Here is a 21,319-nt window from a genome sequence, read left to right on the forward strand (position 1 = left end):
CACTTCATCACTACATCGGAGACGCTGTGCCCCATCGCTCGTGCGCCGACTATAACACCACGTTCAAGCTCACTTAAATCTTTATAACCTGCCATTGTAGCAGCAGTAACTGATCTAACAACTGCGCTTGACACTAGTTTCATATAGGGTTGCCGACCCCAGTGCTGTATTCTGCCTGTTCACATATCTCTGTATTTGAATACGCATGCCTATACCAGTTTCTTGGGCGCTTCAGCACGCGAAAACACTTTCTCATCATCTAGCGGCAGGGTGCCGTAGGCCGCAGGGGAAGCGAAAGGTTGCTAGTGATTGGACAGAAGCGCATGACATTTCCGGTATCAGGATGAGTCGTCAAACAGATGCACAAGACTATACGCTTTTATCGCTGACATCAGTCTTTTGTAGAATTCTGGATCATTGGTTGCTCGAGTGTTGTGACATTTCCGGTGACAGGAAATGTCCTTTGTACGAAAATTAACGATTCCGAAAGCAACAGTCGTGCGAAATCCAGCTCGCTCTGTTTGTCCACGACACTCATAAAGCAGCAACTACCGGCGCCCAGATTGATGCCGTCTTCCTTGACTTCCAGTAAGCCGTCGATAGATTTCCGTGCAGCTCATGGTATAGCAGACCAGCTTTATGATTGAACTGAAGACTTCCTAGCAAAAAGATACCCTAACGGAATGTTGTAGGCCCATCACGTTTCACACTATATACAAATGACCTAGTGAATAAAGTCGTAAGTTCAATGAGGCATTTCGCTGATAATGCTGTTGTATGCAGAGAAGTCGCACCACTGGGAAATTATATTGAAATCCTGGAATACTTGCAGTGTACTTGTTCTTGATGCAGGGATTGGTAGTTGATCCTCGATGTAAGGAAATAAGGTATTGTGCATAAAATTGCGTAAAGCATAATTATTGTATGATTAGTCAACTGCAGAACAATCACTGGAAGCAGTCACATCCATTTAATATCAAGGAGTATGCGAACTGGTCGATTTAAAGTGGAACTGCTAGATGTGACTAATCATAGATAAGATAGATGCCATACAGAGATTCGGCGGAAGAATCCTCAGTAAGTGTAGTCCACCCACAGAGAAGGTAGCTTACAAAACCCTCATTTGACCAGGACTTGAATATTGCTCGTCATTCTAGAATTCATACTACATAGGACTGATAGAAATATCCAAAGATGAGCAGCGCCTTTTGTTACAGGTTTACTTAGTAAGAGCGAAAGTGTCACTGAGGTGTTCAGCTGAGCTCCGTGACAGACGCTACAATAGAGGCATTCAGCATCAAGGTGCGGTTAATTGTTGAAATTCGGAGAGCGTGCGTTCCTAGAAGTGTCAGTCAGTATATCACTTCCTTCCATGCGTAACTCGCGATAAGATAGTGAAGGTAAAACTAGAAAGAATTAGTTGGAGGCGTAACAGTCATTCTTCCTGCGAGCCATTCGCGTCAGGAACAGGATAGAGGGAGAGGAGGCAGGGAACACCAAATAAGTTGCGTCACACACTATACGAACAGATGTATATGTGGAGGTGATGCACTTACTGTGTCAGTTAAGAATCTGTACCAGCCCGGGATTGCAATCCAGATCTGCTTATCTCGACCAATCTACCAACAGCTCCATGTTCAATGAGTCGCGATAGATGAATAATTTTTTTACGTTTATGAAATTATTTCAGTGTCTCCGAGGGCAATAAAATTCGCAGGGCAGGGTCACAGACAAGACCCTCCACCAAACCTATTTCTGATGCTGTGGAGGAACACATAAGTGTGTCTGTGCACTCGTGCTTCACGCATCTGGGCTTCCACCTTGAATTTGCATCTTGATGCTGTTACATTCATGTTTTGAGATGATGTTGCCTGTGACTAAGAAAACCACTTCAGTTTTACCATATGACGTGTCAGTTACGATTAGATGAACGGATACTTATTTATGTAGCTTTCTTTAAAGTCAGTACCGCCATTAGACTGTTGTTTATTTACAGTGTTACATTTACACTTACACAATCATGATTTTGGCTTCAAAGTGCCATTATCAAGTGTTTTAAGTGTTATAAGTTGCCTAAGATGGCATACTGTTGTATTAAAATACACTATTAGACACATTGTCTAAGAGAAACAATGTATAAGAGAGACAATGTCTAAGAGAAGAAATATATTATGACTGTGGCCTCGCATTATGAAAAAAAAATTATTTATGTAGGTATTACATACCGTTACTTGCATTCTTTGTTTTACCTATTCATTCCTCTTACATTCAATATACACATTTGTCCATTTTACAAACCATATGGTATCGATTCCACTTACTAACAGCTTCGTACTAACAAGCTCACGCTCTTTGCATGTTTACATCTATGTGTGTTTACCGCCATTGTAATCCATCTACCACGTCGGCTACATGAGCGTTATACTACAGTGTAAGAGTATATGGTGGATGAAGTTTTTACTTTCGTGCTAGCTATTTGTTTTTATTGGATTAGTTACATGGCGTCGCGGTGGTCGAACGGTTCTAGGCGCTTCAGTCCGGAACCGCGCGACTGCTACGTTCGCAGGTTCGAATCCTGCCTCGGGCATGGATGTGTGTGATGTCCCTAGGTTAGTTAGGTTTAAGTAGTTCTACGTTCTAGGGGACTGATGACCTCAGATGTTAAGTCCCATTGTGCTCAGAGCCATTAGACCATTTACATAGCGTGTGCCCACATGCTATGTGGAACAGGGGTCAGATTTATGATACCACGTGTATTTGGTTACAGGCTGCAGGGAACTGTGTTTCAGCATATCACAACTTAATGTTATGTAGTGAGTTTAAGCGTCCCACATAATTACCCTTATGTTTTCGGTTTAAAGGTCTCCTACTTTTAAGCATAGTGTACTTTATTTGGAGACTGTTTGCTTTCGTAGTGCTTGACAACGACTATACATCGAAAGTTCAATCTCAATAAATCATGTTTTAACAGCCAAACGTGAAATAACTTAATTCAATGATTACACTAAGGCTGTGAACCCAGCCCTCATCAAAACTCTGAAATTTAAAATGTGTCAAAAACATCGTATGTAATTGCAACAGAAAATGGAAACACTTGAGTTGTACAGCATGGAGGAAACCATGACGTGCTGTCAAACCACAACAAGAGAATAAAGCAAGCCAAATTTTCCAAATATAGTTTCAGGGAAAAATTGACAGTCAAAGAAAATGGCATATTTTCGTCGATTAATCTTAGAGTTTTTATAACCATTCACAGCGGCACGACAGCGGCGTTTAACGTGATTCAGCAGCGACGCTTTCTACCACAGACACACGGCACTCCATCCATAATAACAACGTGAAAGAACCGAACCTCATGGATAAACGCGGTCTTTCGCCCAGAATCTGAGTGTATCCGTTAATCCGGCGTGATTCCGTCACCGTGCGGACGGAAATGAGAAGCGGACAGAGCCTGTGGAAACGTGTCCGACACGTTAGCGACGTGCCCGCCTCGCTCCGTGACTAACTGTACGCCGCACTTACGACACGGCCGCTTTCTCCTCGCGAGCGTCACATGAAACCGAAAGTGCTCCGCATTAGGGACCTGGCCGCCTCCCCTCCCATTATACGTCCGTACGTTCATTATCCAGTGTCCCGTCGCCAGGGGTGACGTAACGTATTTCTCGCGCGTTCCCTGTGTCCGAATCTGTGCTCATTCACTGTGGGACGACTTCAGTCGACAGTTCTTGCTTCGTTCCCTGCTCTTCCCTCTTTTCTTTTCTTTTTCTTTTTTTTTTAAATTACGTCCCACCTTCTTTTGTCTCCTCACATCACAACAACATGAGTCAACTGAAAAAAAAAACACGGAATAATCAGAAATAGACCCAAAGAAAGCTTGAGTATGTTGTTATCATAGTAGCTCTGAGCAATACTAACACATGCAATTTGCTTGTGTCATCTGTACATAGAGACACAGCAGACAACTAGAAACAAAGAACATTATTTCCACCAGGCTGTTGGAGTAAATGAGTATTTTATTGTGCACTACTGACTAGTTTCGAACGTATGCTCGTTTTCAAGTGCACCTGCAATCGTAGTACAATAGATGCAAGTGAAAAATTTGGTAGTCTTTACAACAGAGCTGCACGAAGAGTTTCCTGAAAACCATAATGCGATTCCCTACAAACGAAAGTGAACACAAAATACTAGCGATACTCACAAAGTTTGAATTATTATTTCGGAAAAATATAACGTGATTAAATTTTTGGCTTTTTTTTTCAGGTACATGTCTGCAGTGCTGCTGCACTTTGAAATCCGCGACAGACAGCACCGTAGCACGCCGCTTAAGAAGTAGCCCATTAACAAAGTGGAATGTCATGTTGTAATTCGTTTTCGGCTGAAGTGAAAATGATGCAGCTGTGTCAGGCCAATCCAGACGGCTAAAGAACCCACATTTCTAACTCGTCACACAACGTTTTTGAGAAAACGCTGCATCCAGTTCGGTTGTACTTTCGTATAGAGCTGTACAGCTACTGCGACTATCGTTAAGTAAGGACAGACTACGGAATTTTTCCTAGTAGCTTTTGTTAGCAATATTGCAACCGTGTTACCTGTAGTTAGGTGTGTTGCATACCTATCGGGCGTTACCTCATTTCCATTACTTTCTTTGTGTATGCTTTCAGTCTCTTACAAGACTCCCCTAGAAATCGGAGGTGATGAACTGTTTACAAATTGATTGTCGATGTGTAAAAGGCCGAATAACGTACAGAAAAAAATGTGTGTGTGAAATCCTATGGGACTTAACTGGTAAGGTCATCAGTCCCTAAACGTACACACTGCTTAACCTAAATTATCCTAAGGACAAACACACACACCCATGCCCGAGGGAGGACTCGAACCTCCGCCGGGACCAGCCGCACAGTTCATGACTGCAGCGCCTTAGACCGCTCGGCTAATCCCGCGCGGCTAACCTACAGAACATTACTATTCTACATAGTTATCCTCCTGTCTGTTATTAGAAATAAACAGTATTTATAGCAAAAATGACTTAAAAATAAACAGTATTTATAGCAAAACTGAAACAGCCATCTTTTAATTCGGGTTCTATTGCAAAGTTGTTGACTTTTAACATGAAACAGAGAGATGTTGTAGTAAAAATAAAAAGAAAATCATATTTATTACATCGCACTAGAAAACCCAATTTCCTCAATGAAAAACAAAGGAGTCGTCGGCTCCCTGTTTCTGTCACACACAGTCATTTACGTTTCTTTCTCTACTAATGCTACCAGCGCTACCGGTAATCCTACCATTTATTACGTCATTACGTACTCTATCAAAACTAAAGAACTGTAATTTTGGTAGAGCTCAACTCTGCTTTTATGTTTTTCACTTCCATCCCATTCTGATGTGTTATCATGTGAGAATGTGCAATTGAAAAGGAACGTTTCATCAAAATTGACACATGGAGGTAAATAAAGTGTTGGTTTAAACTAACAGCCTGCTAGCAAGGTTTTCGAATGGCTCTGAGCACTATGCGACTTAACTTCTGAGGTCATCAGTCGCCTAGAACTTAGAACTAATTAAACCTAACTAACCTAAGGACATCACACACATCCATGCCAGAGGTAGGATTCGAACCTGCGACCGTAGCGGTCGCCCGGTTCCAGACTATAGCGCCTAGAACCGAACGGCCACTGCGGCCGGCTAGAAAGGTTTTTTTAACCTATTTAGACTGTGCTGCAACCGAAGGAGAAGACATACAACTACGTGTCTGAGAGGAGGATAACAAGTGATGATTTGAGAGAAACAGGAGACAGACAATTTGTTCGCATAGCGCTGCTGTATCATTTAGCGAATAAAGATAGAGAACTAATGTCAGACTGGAGGCACATTTGTCTCTGAGGGGGCGTGTAGTAAAATACTCGCCTTTGTTTACTGTAGCAGCCATTTCTATCTATTCAACGTCGTTAACGTTAAGCCGAGAAGTACCATGAGCTACACTCGTAGCGAAGAGTGATAATTGGTGTCAAACTCACGTTGTAACTGAACCGTGATCGCACATCAACTACGGTCTGCCTTTCATGTAGTTTTTAAATCGTCACTTTATATATTCTGCATGTAAGTGTACTAGATAGGTAATTGTGAGGAAACCACCCAGACGTCTCAGTCTTTGTGTGTGGCGAGGGAGGGGGTGGTCTCTCTTTAGGTGAGCCCACAACTCTCTATATCTTCTCACGTTAACTGCTCATGTCTGAAGATATGACATGTTGATGCTTATGTATAAACTTGCCATCTTACAGTTGATAATTATTAGACCTTATGACACACTTCGAGCTTTCAGGACTGGACATATGAATAATTATATTGAAAATCAGACGATTTTGCGCAGGAGCAGTTAGTTCGTGCTTTGCATCTGTACTTCAAAGATCCAGTTCGTGACACGTTCCGAAGAAGTACCACTGCTCGTAGTCGTCGTCCTCATTCTGCCGGAAGCTGTGCAAGTAGATTGCCATATCTTTGTATTTCATAGATACCACATGTAACATCATTACGCATCTCACTATAAGACATATTGCTGCTCGGCGAAATAATGTATAACACTGTGTTTTGAGGTCAGTTATAGAACTCAAACGTCTCATCTATTTAATACACTTTCAACATTTTCTAAGTTCGAATATAAATTGCTTGTTTTCATGCTTTAGTTACGGCATGTGATGTGTTCTGCAGTTTTACAAGTCTTCATAATAAGCGACACACATTTACTTATCGTTATATTTGTGCTGTCCCTCATGTATGGAAGTGCTGTCTACTTGAACGCGTTGTGGAGAATGTGAAATTCGATTAAGGTCGTGTGATTATCGGGGCTCACTTTTCCTAGTTCTCACTTGCACTGTTTTGTTCACAGCAGCTAAGTTTAAAAGAATTCGGGTAGTTTTCCTGAACAGCACTGCTAAAAACCCCGAGCTGAAACCCAATGAACAACTCTGACACCAGTTAAAGCGTCAGTTGTGTCCCTCACCCGTTCGCGCAAAAGACTGACGGCGACTGTTCACCATGTTGAATGGAGACCAAAACAAAGCCTCCTTTAGTGCATCAGAACATATCAGAAAACCATTCCCGAAAATAAAGCGCCGAATTACTATAAAAGGCTGCCCTGTTAGTTATTAGGTACAGGGATGGCTTTGTCTGGCTCGAACCAGTAAAGGCATGCAAAGACTTTAGAGCACATAGTGAGCAGCGTGGTTTTGAACAGAGCGGACAAATTCTGGGAGACAGTTCCTGGGGGCACAGGAAACAAATAATGTTTAATGAACATACGCCAACCCTACTTTTATTCACATGATGCAGTACCCTCTTCAGTACATTCCATTAGACTACGTGCTGTCATTCGGCACTAGACTGCACTACAGTTGTCCATGACGGTGGAGACAGTTACTACCTATTTGTAATTTATCGTCTTAGGGCCGTGGTCCAACCACGAGGTCACGCAGGCGGCGCGTATCTGCACCAGCTCAGGACACACGGTCTCACCTGATTGAAGCTATACCTTTGGCCGTACAAATTGTCGTGGTTGCAACATGATAGAGCCCCAGTCTCTTTCCGTACAATGACAGTGTGTGCTCTTCTGAACGGTATTATGTATGGTGCTGCAAGGTATAAATAAGATGCCACTTAGCGCGGAAATTATACATTTTCGGAACACTGTTTCGCTAGACGGTATTACCTGCTGGCTGGCAGCCTGTCCCAATTGTTCAACATAGCCCTTTGCCATAAATATCAGCCTCAACCCGTTGAGAAGGTAATGTCACAAATCTGGGAAGGAGACTGTCACTTTATTATATATTATGCATGTAAGTGTAGTAGATAGTTAAATGTGAGGAAACCACCCAGACGTCTCAGTCTTTGTGTGTGGCGAGGGAGGGGGTGGTCTCTCTTTAGATCAACTGTAGAACACATCACATCAGTAAGTAAAGCATGAAAATAAAGAAACAATTTATATTCTAACTTAGAAAATGTTGCAAGCGTATTAAATGTATGAGACGTTTGAGTGCTACAACTGACCTCAAAACACAGTGTTATATATTGTTTCGCCGAGCAGCAATTTATCTTATGCTGAGACGTACAATGATGTTACATGCAGTATCTATGAAGTACAAAGATACGGCAATCTATTGCACAGATGCCGGCAGAATAGAAAAGTTATGAGGAGGACGACTGCGAGCAATGGCGCATCTTCGGAACGCGTCACGAATGGGATCTTTGAAATACAGATAGAAAGAACGGACTAATGTTCACTGTGCACAATCGTCTGTCTTGGGAAAAAAAGGTTGAGAATAGAAAGCAGGGCGGGAATTAGTTGAAAATATGTCGCACAACGAGACGGTCCTTGTCTGCAGAGGGAACGAAGAAAAAACGATGGTGTCAACAGCCGAATCCCTAGCGGGGAACTTTCTCTGTCCCCCCTCTACCTCCTATCTCTTTCTGCCTGCCCCTATGTTTGTTCATCTCTCTCTCTGTCTGTCTCTCTTTCTCTCTCTCTCTCTCTCTCTCTCTCTCTTTCTCTCTTCCTCTCTCTCTCTCTCTCTCTCTCTCTCTCTCTCTCTCTCTCTCACACACACACACACACACACTCTACCTATCAAAGACAGTCGAGCAATGACTATTTCAAAAGAAATAAGTGTTGTCCAAATGGGTTTTACTCAATTCTGATAATTCCATAAACGAAAAACGTATATCTGGAGGTGTTGGTACTTAGAATTGGGACAAAACTAAGGCCGTCAAAATCGTGCTCTGAATATTAGCCACTAATAAGGTATTTTGGCCCATATAGGATATTACAAGATTCAATGGGCGGACCTTTAAGGGCGATAACGCATACGGCTCTGAAAAGATAACATTAAGATACCATATCATCTAATCACAACGCCAGAGTTTTGACTGCATCGTTGGAAATAGGTCTAAGTCTGTAGATGAAACCCTTAAACTACGAAGGAATTGTGTGGGCAACACTTGAAGAAGAACACAAACACCAGTTACGATCGGCAACACAGCTTCTGCCGCCGCGCGGGATTAGCAGAGCGGTCTATGGCGCTGCAGTCATGGACTGTGCGAGTCCTCCCTCGGGCATGGGTGTGTGTGTGTTTGTCCTTAGGATAATTTAGGTTAAGTAGTGTGTAAGCTTAGGGACTGATGACCTTAGCAGTTAAGTCCCAAAAGATTTCACACACATTTGAACATTTTTTGAACAGCTTCTGCCTACACCGGCTGCAAAATGTGTTGAAGTTTTAGACGTATATTTGAAAAGGAATTCGAAAATAGAACATACTAAGCTAGGATCTGTTAATTTATTGTCACCTTTACCGGTTGTACGGGTATTTCGTTGCGAAGAGAGGATATGTTTATATATCTTCTTTTCTCGAGAGTAGTCTGTAGCAAAATATTTGGTATGGCCCTATCGCAGGTCTTTGTCCAACCTATTAAGTGACTTACCCAATCAGTTATAGGAGGCACTTTCGAATCAAAGTGATGACTGGGCATTTTTATATACACAAATCATTACCAGAAGTGGAAAGTGACTGAAAAGATCACGAGACCAACTGCTGATTGAAACCCGAACTTTAGGATTCGTAGCGTGACACACAGCCACTGAACACCGGGTTACTGTATTATTCCACATATATTCTCTCCTGAAGTTTCCCGTACATCATCCATCTAAAAGATTGATTGGTGATTTATAGGAAAAAGTTCGTAAGTCAATTAAATAACCTCAGCTCATAGATCATCCCCGACTCCAGATACGACAGAAACATTCCGCTAACGTACAAGTACGTGGCGGCCTGCGGCCACGTAAGTGCTCATACAACCGTGTTTCAATTATAGCGATGCATCCTCATTCGCAAGAAACGGCGCACATCCGGATGCCGTCACTAGAAATGTTACGGTTGTCGAAACTTCGTGGAAAAGACCAACATTTCGAGTGGAAGCCCTGACTTTTTTACCAAACGACAAAACTCGCGTGAAGTGCTAATGTGAGGGAAAAGCGAATCGTGACTAATGTCTTTTGGTTCCGCGAATGAGAGGGAGTCCGGCTAACGAAGTGCGTCTACACAGCATTGGAAGATTCCTCGTTTTGCAGTCGCCGCACTCTGATGACGTGTGTAGCGCTGACGTAGTCACCTGTTGAGCTTATTCAGGAGTAAGGAACGCTTGTGTTGTACGAAGGTTATCTGTGCACTTAGCACAAGAGCCTCGAACTCTGCGGCCAGCAGAAGCCGTCCTCGACGCTACCGACTGCGCCTGTAGTGACGCGTACACCACTCCAAGAATTCCAAGTTGCTGGGACGAGTAGTGAACTTCACAGAAAACTGAGCTTCTCCAGCAGACGGAGGTGCACTGGAGTCACGACCTCGTAAGAATGGAAACCCACACAGTTGTGGCGGAAGAAGGGAGAAAGTTGCACAGTAATTTAATAATACAAATTCAGAGAAAGGAAAAGAGCAGTGGTTGGGAAACTCCAATGTGGCTAAACAGATCACGGCTAAGAAGAGAACCAGGCGAAGAGGAACTGTGTGATGAAGCGTTACGGAACTTACATACTAATCAACGACCCAGAGTCGACGAGAGAACTCGGACATTTCACTGGAAACACTGGATGAGATGATTGTTGTCATGGACACAACTGATTGTGAGATATACAGTTAACTCATTAGAACACACAAGAGGTGTCCTAAAACCTCACGAACGAGGGAGGAGATTCATAGTTCCCTTTTTTTGGTTCAAGTGTAATATTTCCAGTTTCCATGGATTTACCAACAGACGCTGCCCTGGTTCCTATCTTATACATACTCTTTTCATGACAGAAAGGCAACGGCAGACAGCTAATGTAATCCGTAGAGCGCGCGTTCTCAAAAAGGAACGTACATTCTGAGCCGCTAAATGGCATATAATTCACTTACCTCCATTGGGATGTACAGTTACCTGTCATTACTCTGTAGAGGGCAGTGCACCTTTCTTTGTGTGTGACAATGTGCTCTATTTGAACAGTGAAGCAATGTTGTCCGATAGTGCTTCTTTTGATTTTGCTTGAAAAATTCAACGTTCTGAAAGGTAGAATTGATATGTGAAATAGGGGCTGTAGTGAGGTAGCAAATGGGAAATTATTCAAAATGGATGGATGCTCGGAAGTAATCAGAAGTCTTGTTACATTAGGTGGTGTACGTCACAAGCAGTGAGTCGTCATGCAGAAACTTAGAACATTTTCTTCGCGTTTTTCTGATTTTTTCCATAGAAATTTTCAGTAGCTCTATAGTTTCAGTACCTTGAGATCTAAACGAAACAAGTGGTCTTGTAATAAAAATCTGGGCATATTCTCCTTCTACACCAATCGCTGACCTCCCTTCATAGTCAAGGTCGTTAATTTACACTAAGGCAGTGACACTCTTATCATAGGGCTCTAGTTAGAAACTTAACGCTGGAAGAACTTTCCATTACGAATATGTGGCTAGCAAGGTGAGGAGCGATTGTGGCGTACAACACCTGATCACTAACGTTTACGCCAATTCGTAGATTAAACCCCAAATGTCACCGTATGTCTCACGGAGTGAGGGCTTGGAACTCAGCTGTTGGTGATCCGTCTGTCAGAGGCGGTGGGACTCTAGGCAAGCCGGCCCACTTGACAGGACTCGAAAGGAGAAGGCTGTGTGCCACGATCAGGTTTCACTCTCTGTCTCGCCGGCCGAGGTGGCCGAGCGGTTCTAGGCGCTACAGTCTGGAACCGCGCGACCGCTACGGTCGCAGATTCGAATCATGCCTCGGGCATGGCTGTGTGTGATGCCTTAGATATAAGTCGTTCTAAGTTCTAGGGGACTGATGACCTCAGAAGTTAAGTTCCATAGTGCTCAGAGCCATTTGAACCATTTGAACTCTCTGTCTCCCTTTCAAACCACGTCAGTATTTAAGAACACAAATACCACGCTGCACTCCACAACCTCATCAGACAGATATGTATTTCACAAAGCCTGAAAACGTCGCACGAATGTAACAATAAATCTCCTCCAATGGAACGTTGTTCAGGGCAACAAAGAAAAGTTCTTTCATTATCGTATAGCTCAGTGTCTACTCATGGAACTCACTTCATGCCTGGTGGGAAAGGCGTTATAACATCCTGTGGCCCCAGAAAGTCTTCTACAGTAAATCTATTGACAGTCATTTATAGAAAAATCTATTGCTATGATACTCGTACTTACGAAGGCCTGTGTTTCCATATTTGGATATCTAATGCAGGAGTAGGTTTAATAATGAATAGGAAAATAGGAATGCGGGTAAGCTACTACAAACAGCATAGTGAACGCATTATTGTGGCCAAGATAGATACGAAGCCCACACCTACTACAGTAGTACAAGTTTATATGCCAACTAGCTCTGCAGATGACGAAGAAATTGAAGAAATGTATGATGAAATAAAAGAAATTATTCAGACAGTGAAGGGAGACGAAAATTTAATAGTCATTGGTGACTGGAATTCGAGTGTAGGAAAAGGGAGAGAAGGAAACGTAGTAGGTGAATATGGATTGGGGCTAAGAAATGAAAGAGGAAGCCGCCTGGTAGAATTTTGCACAGAGCACAACTTAATCATAGCTAACACTTGGTTTAAGAATCATGATAGAAGGTTGTATACATGGAAGAACCCTGGAGATACTAAAAGGTATCAGATAGATTATATAATGGTAAGACAGAGATTTAGGAACCAGGTTTTAAATTGTAAGACATTTCCAGGGGCGGATGTGGACTCTGACCACAATCTATTGGTTATGACCTGTAGATTAAAACTGAAGAAACTGCAAAAAGGTGGGAATTTAAGGAGATGGGACCTGGATAAACTGAAAGAACCAGAGGTTGTACAGAGTTTCAGGGAGAGCATAAGGGAACAATTGACAGGAATGGGGGGAAGAAATACAGTAGAAGAAGAATGGGTAGCTTTGAGGGATGAATTAGTGAAGGCAGCAGAGGATCAAGTAGGTAAAAAGACGAGGGCTAGTAGAAATCCTTGGGTAACAGAAGAAATATTGAATTTAATTGATGAAAGGAGAAAATATAAAAATGCAGTAAATGAAGCAGGCAAAAATGAATACAAACGTCTCAAAAATGAGATCGACAGGAAGTGCAAAATGGCTAAGCAGGGATGGCTAGAGGACAAATGTAAGGATGTAGAGGCGTATCTCACTAGGGGTAAGATAGATACTGCCTACAGGAAAATTAAAGAGACTTTTGGAGATAAGAGAACCACTTGTATGAACATCAAGAGCTCAGATGGAAACCCAGTTCTAAGCAAAGAAGGGAAAGCAGAAAGGTGGAAGGAGTATATAGAGGGTCTATACAAGAGCGATGCACTTGAGGACAATATTATGGAAATGGAAGAGGATGTAGATGAAGATGAAATGGGAGATACGATACTGCGTGAAGAATTTGACAGAGCACTGAAAGCCCTGAGTCGAAACAAGGCCCCCGGAGTAGACAACATTCCATTGGAACTACTGACGGCCTTGGGAGAGCCAGTCCTGACAAAACTCTACCATCTGGTGAGCAAGATGTATGAAACAGGCGAAATACCCTCAGACTTCAAGAAGAATATAATAATTCCAATCCCAAAGAAAGCAGGTGTTGACAGATGTGAAAATTACCGAACAATCAGTTTAATAAGCCACAGCTGCAAAATACTAACACGAATTCTTTACAGACGAATGGAAAAACTAGTAGAAGCCGACCTCGGGGAAGATCAGTTTGGATTCCGTAGAAATACTGGAACACGTGAGGCAATACTGACCTTACGACTTATCTTAGAAGAAAGATTAAGGAAAGGCAAACGTACGTTTCTAGCATTTGTAGACTTAGAGAAAGCTTTTGACAATGTTGACTGGAATATTCTCTTTCAAATTCTAAAGGTGGCAGGGGTAAAATACAGGGAGCGAAAGGCTATTTACAATTTGTACAGAAACCAGATGGCAGTTATAAGAGTCGAGGGGCATGAAAGGGAAGCAGTGGTTGGGAAAGGAGTGAGACAGGGTTGTAGCCTCTCCCCGATGTTATTCAATCTGTATATTGAGCAAGCAGTAAAGGAAACAAAAGAAAAATTCGGGGTAGGTATTAAAATCCATGGAGAAGAAATAAAAACTTTGAGGTTCGCCGATGACATTGTAATTCTTTCAGAGACAGCAAAGGACTTGGAAGAGCAGTTGAACGGAATGGATGGTGTCTTCAAGGGAGGATATAAGATGAACATCAACAAAAACAAAACGAGAATAATGGAATGTAGTCGAATTAAGTCGGGTGATGTTGAGGGTATTAGATTAGGAAATGAGACACTTAAAGTAGTAAAGGAGTTTTGCTATTTGGGGAGCAAAATAACTGATGATGGTCGAAGTAGAGAGGATATAAAATGTAGACTGGCAATGGCAAGGAAAGCGTTTCTGAAGAAGAGAAATTTGTTAACATCGAGTATAGATTTAAGTGTCAGGAAGTCGTTTCTGAAAGTATTTGTATGGAGTGTAGCCATGTATGGAAGTGAAACATGGACGATAAATAGTTTGGACAAGAAGAGAATAGAAGCTTTCGAAATGTGGTGCTACAGAAGAATGCTGAAGATTAGATGGGTAGATCACATAACTAATGAGGAAGTATTGAATAGGATTGGGGAGAAGAGAAGTTTGTGGCACAACTTGACCAGAAGAAGGGATCGGTTGGTAGGGCATGTTCTGAGGCATCAAGGGATCACCAATTTAGTATTGGAGGGCAGCGTGGAGGGTAAAAATCGTAGGGGGAGACCAAGAGATGAATACACTAAGCAGATTCAGAAGGATGTAGGTTGCAGTAGGTACTGGGAGATGAAGAAGCTTGCACAGGATAGAGTAGCATGGAGAGCTGCATCAAACCAGTCTCAGGACTGAAGACCACAACAACAACAACTTTATGTTAACTTACGTGCGAGTAAACACCGAGATTTTCGTGTGATGTTCATCTTTGAGTAGTAAACTACTGTCAGCAAAATAAACAACGCCACAAAACAATCGATCACCGAAATCATTTTTACTGCAATGTAGAATCAGTCTATTTCAAGGTATTCCGTTGGAAATATGCATAATTGGGTTGTGATAGCTGTACATAAAGGCTACGGATATTTTAGCAGTTGGGAAAAACCTGTTTATAATGTAAGATGCTATGAGTGTTTTATGATATTGCTACAGAAAAGGTTTCTAGAATATTCATCAAGAGATTGATTCCGCTACATAAAACGATCGAGCGTGAACGAACATGCTCAGGATAATGATGTGAGGTTGCTGAACTCGTACGGTATACAGGGTGAATCACAATTAATGGCGGAAACGCATACAGTTGGAAGTACACGATACTAGAAGCAAAAACCCTCAGTAATCATGAGGGTCGAAAATGCATACCTTAAGAGCTACGAGCAATTTTTCATCTTCGGTACTGTGAAGCAAATCTCTTCTATTGCAATCTCTATGTTGTCCATATTTTGGGAAGTAGTAGTATGGACCGAAACAAGAAAAAATATCCAGTAAGCATGTGCTCTAAAATGCATACTTTAAAAGTTATGAGCAATTGTTCAGTAGAAGAGTTGTTTCCAAGTAGCGAAGATGAGCACGTGCTCATAGCTCTTAAAGTAAGCATTTTAGAGTACATGTTTACTGGATATTTTTTCTTGTTTTGGTCCATACTACTACGTCCCAAAATATGGACAACAAAGAGCTTGCAGTAGAAGAGATTTGCTTCACAGTACCGAAGATGAAAAATTGCTCGTAGCTCTTAAGACATTCATTTTCGACGCCATGTTTACCGAGACTTTTTTGCTTCTAGTATCATGTACTTTCAACTGCATGCGTTTACGTCATTAATTATGATACGCCCTGTGTTTTGGAGCAGTGATTGGATTTGATACAAGTCCTCCATTGAACATACGACAAACGATAAAATCCATACTTGATAAACCGTTGTCCCATAGATCGTTAATGGTGCAATCATCATATGGCAGCCGAAGTGAATGCCCAGATTTCTGGATGTCGAAAAATAGTGATGGAGGGCAAAAGAAGAGGGAGAGATGGAGGGAGAAGTAAGACTGTGAAAGGGAAGATGTAAAAGAAGAGAAAGGTTTGGAGAACACTAAGATGTGAAAGGGATGGAGATGTACGCAATAAATGAAGTGAAATGAAGTGCACTTGGAGTGGAAAATGATGAGCAACTTTTTCATTAAACCCACCTTTCCCTGGTAAGAGAACGCTTGTTTTGTGACCTTGCTATGTATGTTGTTTCTTGTTTTGAATTGTGTCATTCAAAAGACAATTACTGAAAGTAAAATTGTATTGATTTCAAAGTAAAGGTAAATTTGTCGTCAACCCAAAGGTGGATTTGAACCTCACATTGCTTTAGCTTTTGGAGATGGTATACAGGTGCCTTCCTTCAGCTTTTGAACTGACTTTCCCGACTAGTTGTAGGGGGACCTACAAATTAACCTGGACGTCGGACAACGGTGCAGTTTGGCGTTTTTTACATTAAGAAACGTTGCAGTTGGTGAGAGAACCGAGAAGTGACAGATTTATTTATTTTACGTGTACGAAACTTAGATACCAAAAAAATAAAAAAAAACAGTATAATAAATAAAAATACAATACAGTAATAATAATTATTATGCAAGACCTACTGATTTTCTATTAGGTGCTCCGTAAGCCCTAGAATTCCGCTGTCTTGATGGCTCAAACGACTGGGCGTACCCTGGGTAATGTTGGAAAGAATTCTAGTGGCAGATCCTTCAACGAACAGCAAGATCAAGTGACAGATTAAAATTCTAGCATTGAACGAGAATCGAAACAGAGATGTTTGGGCCTGTAGTACACAATAAACAAATAAACAGGCAAAACTCCCATGAGCCTTAAACCGAAAAAATAGGGCGATATCGATGGCAGTGGGAAGGGAGGGATGGTGGTCCCAAAGTTTGCCTTGGGTACTTGTTACGCTAGTTACGCACTGGTTACTGTGTAAGACGTTTTGGTCTCCTGACCTTCATTGCTTACATATTCCGCCCTCACAATCATATTCCGCACATTCATTCGAACCGAAACTCGATAAGATAAAGTCAATGTTGTATGGAGTCATGTAAACGATATGCAGTTAACAAGTAAGTGCACCGTGGTTGAAATACTCGAGGCTGGCATACACACATACATTCCAGACACGACGGTCACAGAAGCTTTCAGTTCGGGAGAGAAACCACACAACGGGACGCCGGTCCCTTCAGAGAATGACCGCCTATGTCGGCCTGTGACCGCCCGTTTAGCGGACAGCGTGGGCCCGAGTTAAAGGGGGGAACAACCCCATGTTTGGCTTAAAAGCAGATTCCGCTACATTGTGTGGGAGCGGCCAGCCTACACATTCTTTACACATAGTACGCAGTTTCAGAGATTTTCACAGGGAGACAGCAAACGCCAAACGCCAATGCTACAGGTTTCCGGATTGGTCACCTTAAACGAAACGTCATTCTCCCGTTTTAGAAGAGCAATGCTGACTGGCAGACGATATTTGAGACGCCTTGAGCTGAAGGAATAATGGAAGAGACCGAAAGATATACCCGTTCACGTCTGGCATGGAGAGGCGCCGTTCCGTTGTCGCTCTTGGAGCAAGGAACAAATCTCTCCTCAGTACTTCACTGGGAGAGCACCTCTGTCGAGAGCGAATCGAAGTGCTATTTTATATTGAGTCCTTGCGATTAAGCGTTGTTCACTGTGTTGGCCGACACACTTATTGTGCGCTGTGAACGGACAGAGTTATAGTTAAACGCCTGCAAGCGAATTTTGAGTAGCATCGCGGTGGACTGGTTATCTGACCAGTGTACCACGCCAATAGTTAGACTAGGGGCGAATAGGAATCCTTGACTTCATCAAGGCATAGGGAGAGTTTGATTGGCGAAGGTAGATCCAGATAGAACGAGAGTTATCTCATTTGTCAGCAGCGAGCGGCGCAGACAGCAGTCTTCGCAGCTTGCGGTATTGTGCACTACAGCTATCGCGAGCCCCATATTTCGTCCACAACAGTACACTTCACTGCATTTCACATGCGACAGCCTCGACCGTACCTAGCAACATTCTAAAGGATAATTATTCAAGTTGAGTAGGCGCGCCTCTCAGCCATTCTGCCAAGTCAACAACCATCTTAAACTTTGTATAGAAATTTCATTAGCGAATCCTAACCTTGAGAGGTAACTTCACATTCCGAAAAGAACCAGGATATAACTTGTTCAATTCATAACTAAAAGTGCCATTGTGATTTTTCAGAATGTTTGCAAAATAAATAATAACCTTCGTTAGTTTCATGTTTTTCATAGACTAACTAGCACTACTCCAGTTTTTGTGTCATTTCCTTACAGCGCTCGACTCCAGAAGATATTTATTGCTGAAAGTTTTTCAGACATTTCTCTTTAGAACGTTAGGAGCGTCTGTCTGACTTCTGTAGTAGTGTGGGGGTGGAAATTTCATCTTGCAGGAGCCACAGGGTAAAGGGTACATCTCAGATTAATCCGTTGCGCAGAATAACAGAATAACAGATCAACCCCACACCTCAGAACTGTACATCCGATGGTATAGGCTACCATGAAGGTCGAGGACGGACGAGGCCTATATCGTACCCCGCGACCTGCGACTAACGCGTGAAGAAATGTAGAGTTTGAATATCTTTGTCGACTATTAAATGTATGGCTGACGTGTGAGACCTTTACACGCGTTCGTGTCGAGTGGGTGTGAGCAGCTACACACGCCGGGAAGTCCAGGGACGCCGGGAGGCAGGAGCAGCAGGTTGCTGGCGCCACGTGCCGATCGTATCGACCTCTGTCGCCTTGGCTGACAGCGTCGGCTGCAAGGATTTGCTGCCGTGCCATGCAAAGCGGAACTGGGCCGATCGCGCGGGAGCTGAAGCGTTGCGTCAGCGGCGTTGCCACCTGCGAGCGTGTGACGCTGAAGAAGCCAGAGCTGTTGCGGTTTATGCACGGGCAGACTCTCCACTGCTGTATCAATAGTACTTTTCTTTTAACAACTAACAATACACTATTGATCTGTCATCTACAAACAGAGAACAAACCCTGTACTGTGCTACACAATACGACTTCTGTATTACAACTTTTTTAATTGATTATTACAGCAGAGTTGCTTTTATAGTGTATTTCTACTTTATATATTCCACCTCTTAGTAAGCCCCTGAAGGGGACCTGTACTTGTCCCTAACTACATGGAAGTGGGCAGGCTACCATCTAGCAAAAACCACTGTATATTTTAATGAACTACAATTTGATCAATTTAATTCATACCAAAAATAAATATCAACTATAGGTGCTCACTATTACTAATACCCATCACCAAGAACACCCCTAATGATTGCTTAAACTGTCTTAGTCAGAAGATTGGGAAGAGGTAAACCATTCACTTGATTACTATTCCTTAGACCTCACCCTGTCTCTAGATTGCGGTAGTTGGGAAAATCAACCAAGACCTACCTATAGGACTGCAATATTACACGTTCTTAGGTGTTACGGAGACAAATGAGCGATGACTGTCGTCCACGTCCTTCACCAAGGAATGAAACATGCTATGCATTTCCGAGCGGTAGTAATGAAGTACTATCAACACCTCGAAAAAGTAAAGTTACTTAATAATTTTTTGTTTGTTTGCAGGTACATGTCTACGACGTTGATATTCACTGAAATCCGAACCCCAGCACCGTATAAGGCCGCTAGGGGAGCTAAAATGTACTCATAGAAAATAAGAAAAGACGCACCACGAAGGAATTATCCGAACAGGTCGCAAATCTGTCGATGTGATGTACATGTGCAGACAAACAAATGATCACAATTTCATAAAAATTGGATGATTTATTCAAGAGAAAGAGCTTCAAAAACTGAGCAAGTCAATTAACGCATTGGTGTAGCTCTGGTCCTTATGCAGACAGGGGGCATCGGTTGATAGAGTTGTTGGGCGTCCTCCTAAGGGACATCTGTTCAATTTGCTCACTAGATCGTCAATATCCCGAGCTGGTTGGAAGGCCCTGTCCATAATGCTCCAAAAGTTCTCAATTGGGGAGAGATCCAGCGTCCTTGCTGGCCAAGGTAGGGTTTGGCAAGCACAAAGACAAGCAGTAAAAACTCTCGTCGTGTGCGCGCGGGCAATATCTTCCTGGAATGCAAGCACATGATGGCTTACCTTGGTGGCCAACAAAGCGAGGTTAGAACATAGCTGATGTACTCCTGTATTGAAAGGTTGCCGCGCATAACAATGAAAGGGGCCCCGCAGTGAAAAGATATGGCACCCCTTACCACCCGGTTGTCGGGCTGTATGGCGGGCGAAAGTCATGAGAGTATCCCACCGCTGTCAGGCGCACCTCGAGACACGTTTTCGGTGGTCATAGGAGCTCAGTTCGAAGCGGGACTCATCACAAGAGACGATTATACCTCAGTCAAAGGGATTCCAGGCCGAGTGTGCCGAACACTAAGCCAACTGGTTTGTTGGCGTCAGAGGTCAATGGTAGTGGACGCAAGGAGCGCCGTGCGCTCAGCTCTCTCTCCGTGAACCACCCTTTAACAGTCCTTGTGATTAAAAAGTCACCAGAAGCAAGTCGAATCGATGATAACAACGAATCCGGGGCTCTGAGTGCCTCTTTGACGATCACTCGGTCCTCACGTCTTATCGTCTCTCTAGGGCCACTGCTTCCTTCTTGACACTGTGTTCGACTATGGTTCACCCACTGCTGCCAACAACTTCGAATAGTGACATCGCTCTTACTGAATTGCTGAATAATCCAACCGGCTTCTTTGAGCCAAGCTACACGTCCTCTCTCAAATAATGAGATCTGCGTGTATTGTTAAAGCCCTGGTGTCGACACGTCCCCTATTTACTGTCCTTGCCAGCAGCGCGGTGAAATTGCTCTGCAGCGACACACATTCATCATCGCCCGCCGAAGTATGCGATGCTTGTGTCCCCATATATTTGTGGTTGGAGTGGGTTCCTGGCGCTCCACATTCACGTCGGCTGCGGTCTGACTACCAGTCGGCCATCGATAGCCCCGCTCTGGTAGGCAACGTGACCCCGATCGTCAGATACTTGTGATAATCCTGTGTGGCGGTTAACGCCTGTGGAAACATTTTATCTGTGATACTGAAATTCCGTTCTAAGCTCTTTTGGCCTAGAATATTCTTGCGCACTCTCCGATATTCAGTTACCATTCGTCTTTCACTTATTTTTGTCTCACGTGCAAAGGAAGTAAACTCGCGACAAGCTGCATCTTCACTGGC

At 42.9% G+C, this 21,319-nt stretch overlaps 1 protein-coding gene across 1 annotated transcript in view; it reads right to left on the reverse strand.

The window, feature by feature from the left end:
• LOC126177652 (chorion peroxidase-like) overlaps positions 1–21,319 on the reverse strand; it is a 262,598-nt gene that overhangs the window by 216,476 nt on the left and 24,803 nt on the right. The gene's annotated exons all lie outside the window — the stretch shown is intronic.

This window comes from Schistocerca cancellata, chromosome 1 (genome assembly GCF_023864275.1).
Source record: "Schistocerca cancellata isolate TAMUIC-IGC-003103 chromosome 1, iqSchCanc2.1, whole genome shotgun sequence".
Classification (NCBI taxonomy): domain Eukaryota; kingdom Metazoa; phylum Arthropoda; class Insecta; order Orthoptera; family Acrididae; genus Schistocerca; species Schistocerca cancellata.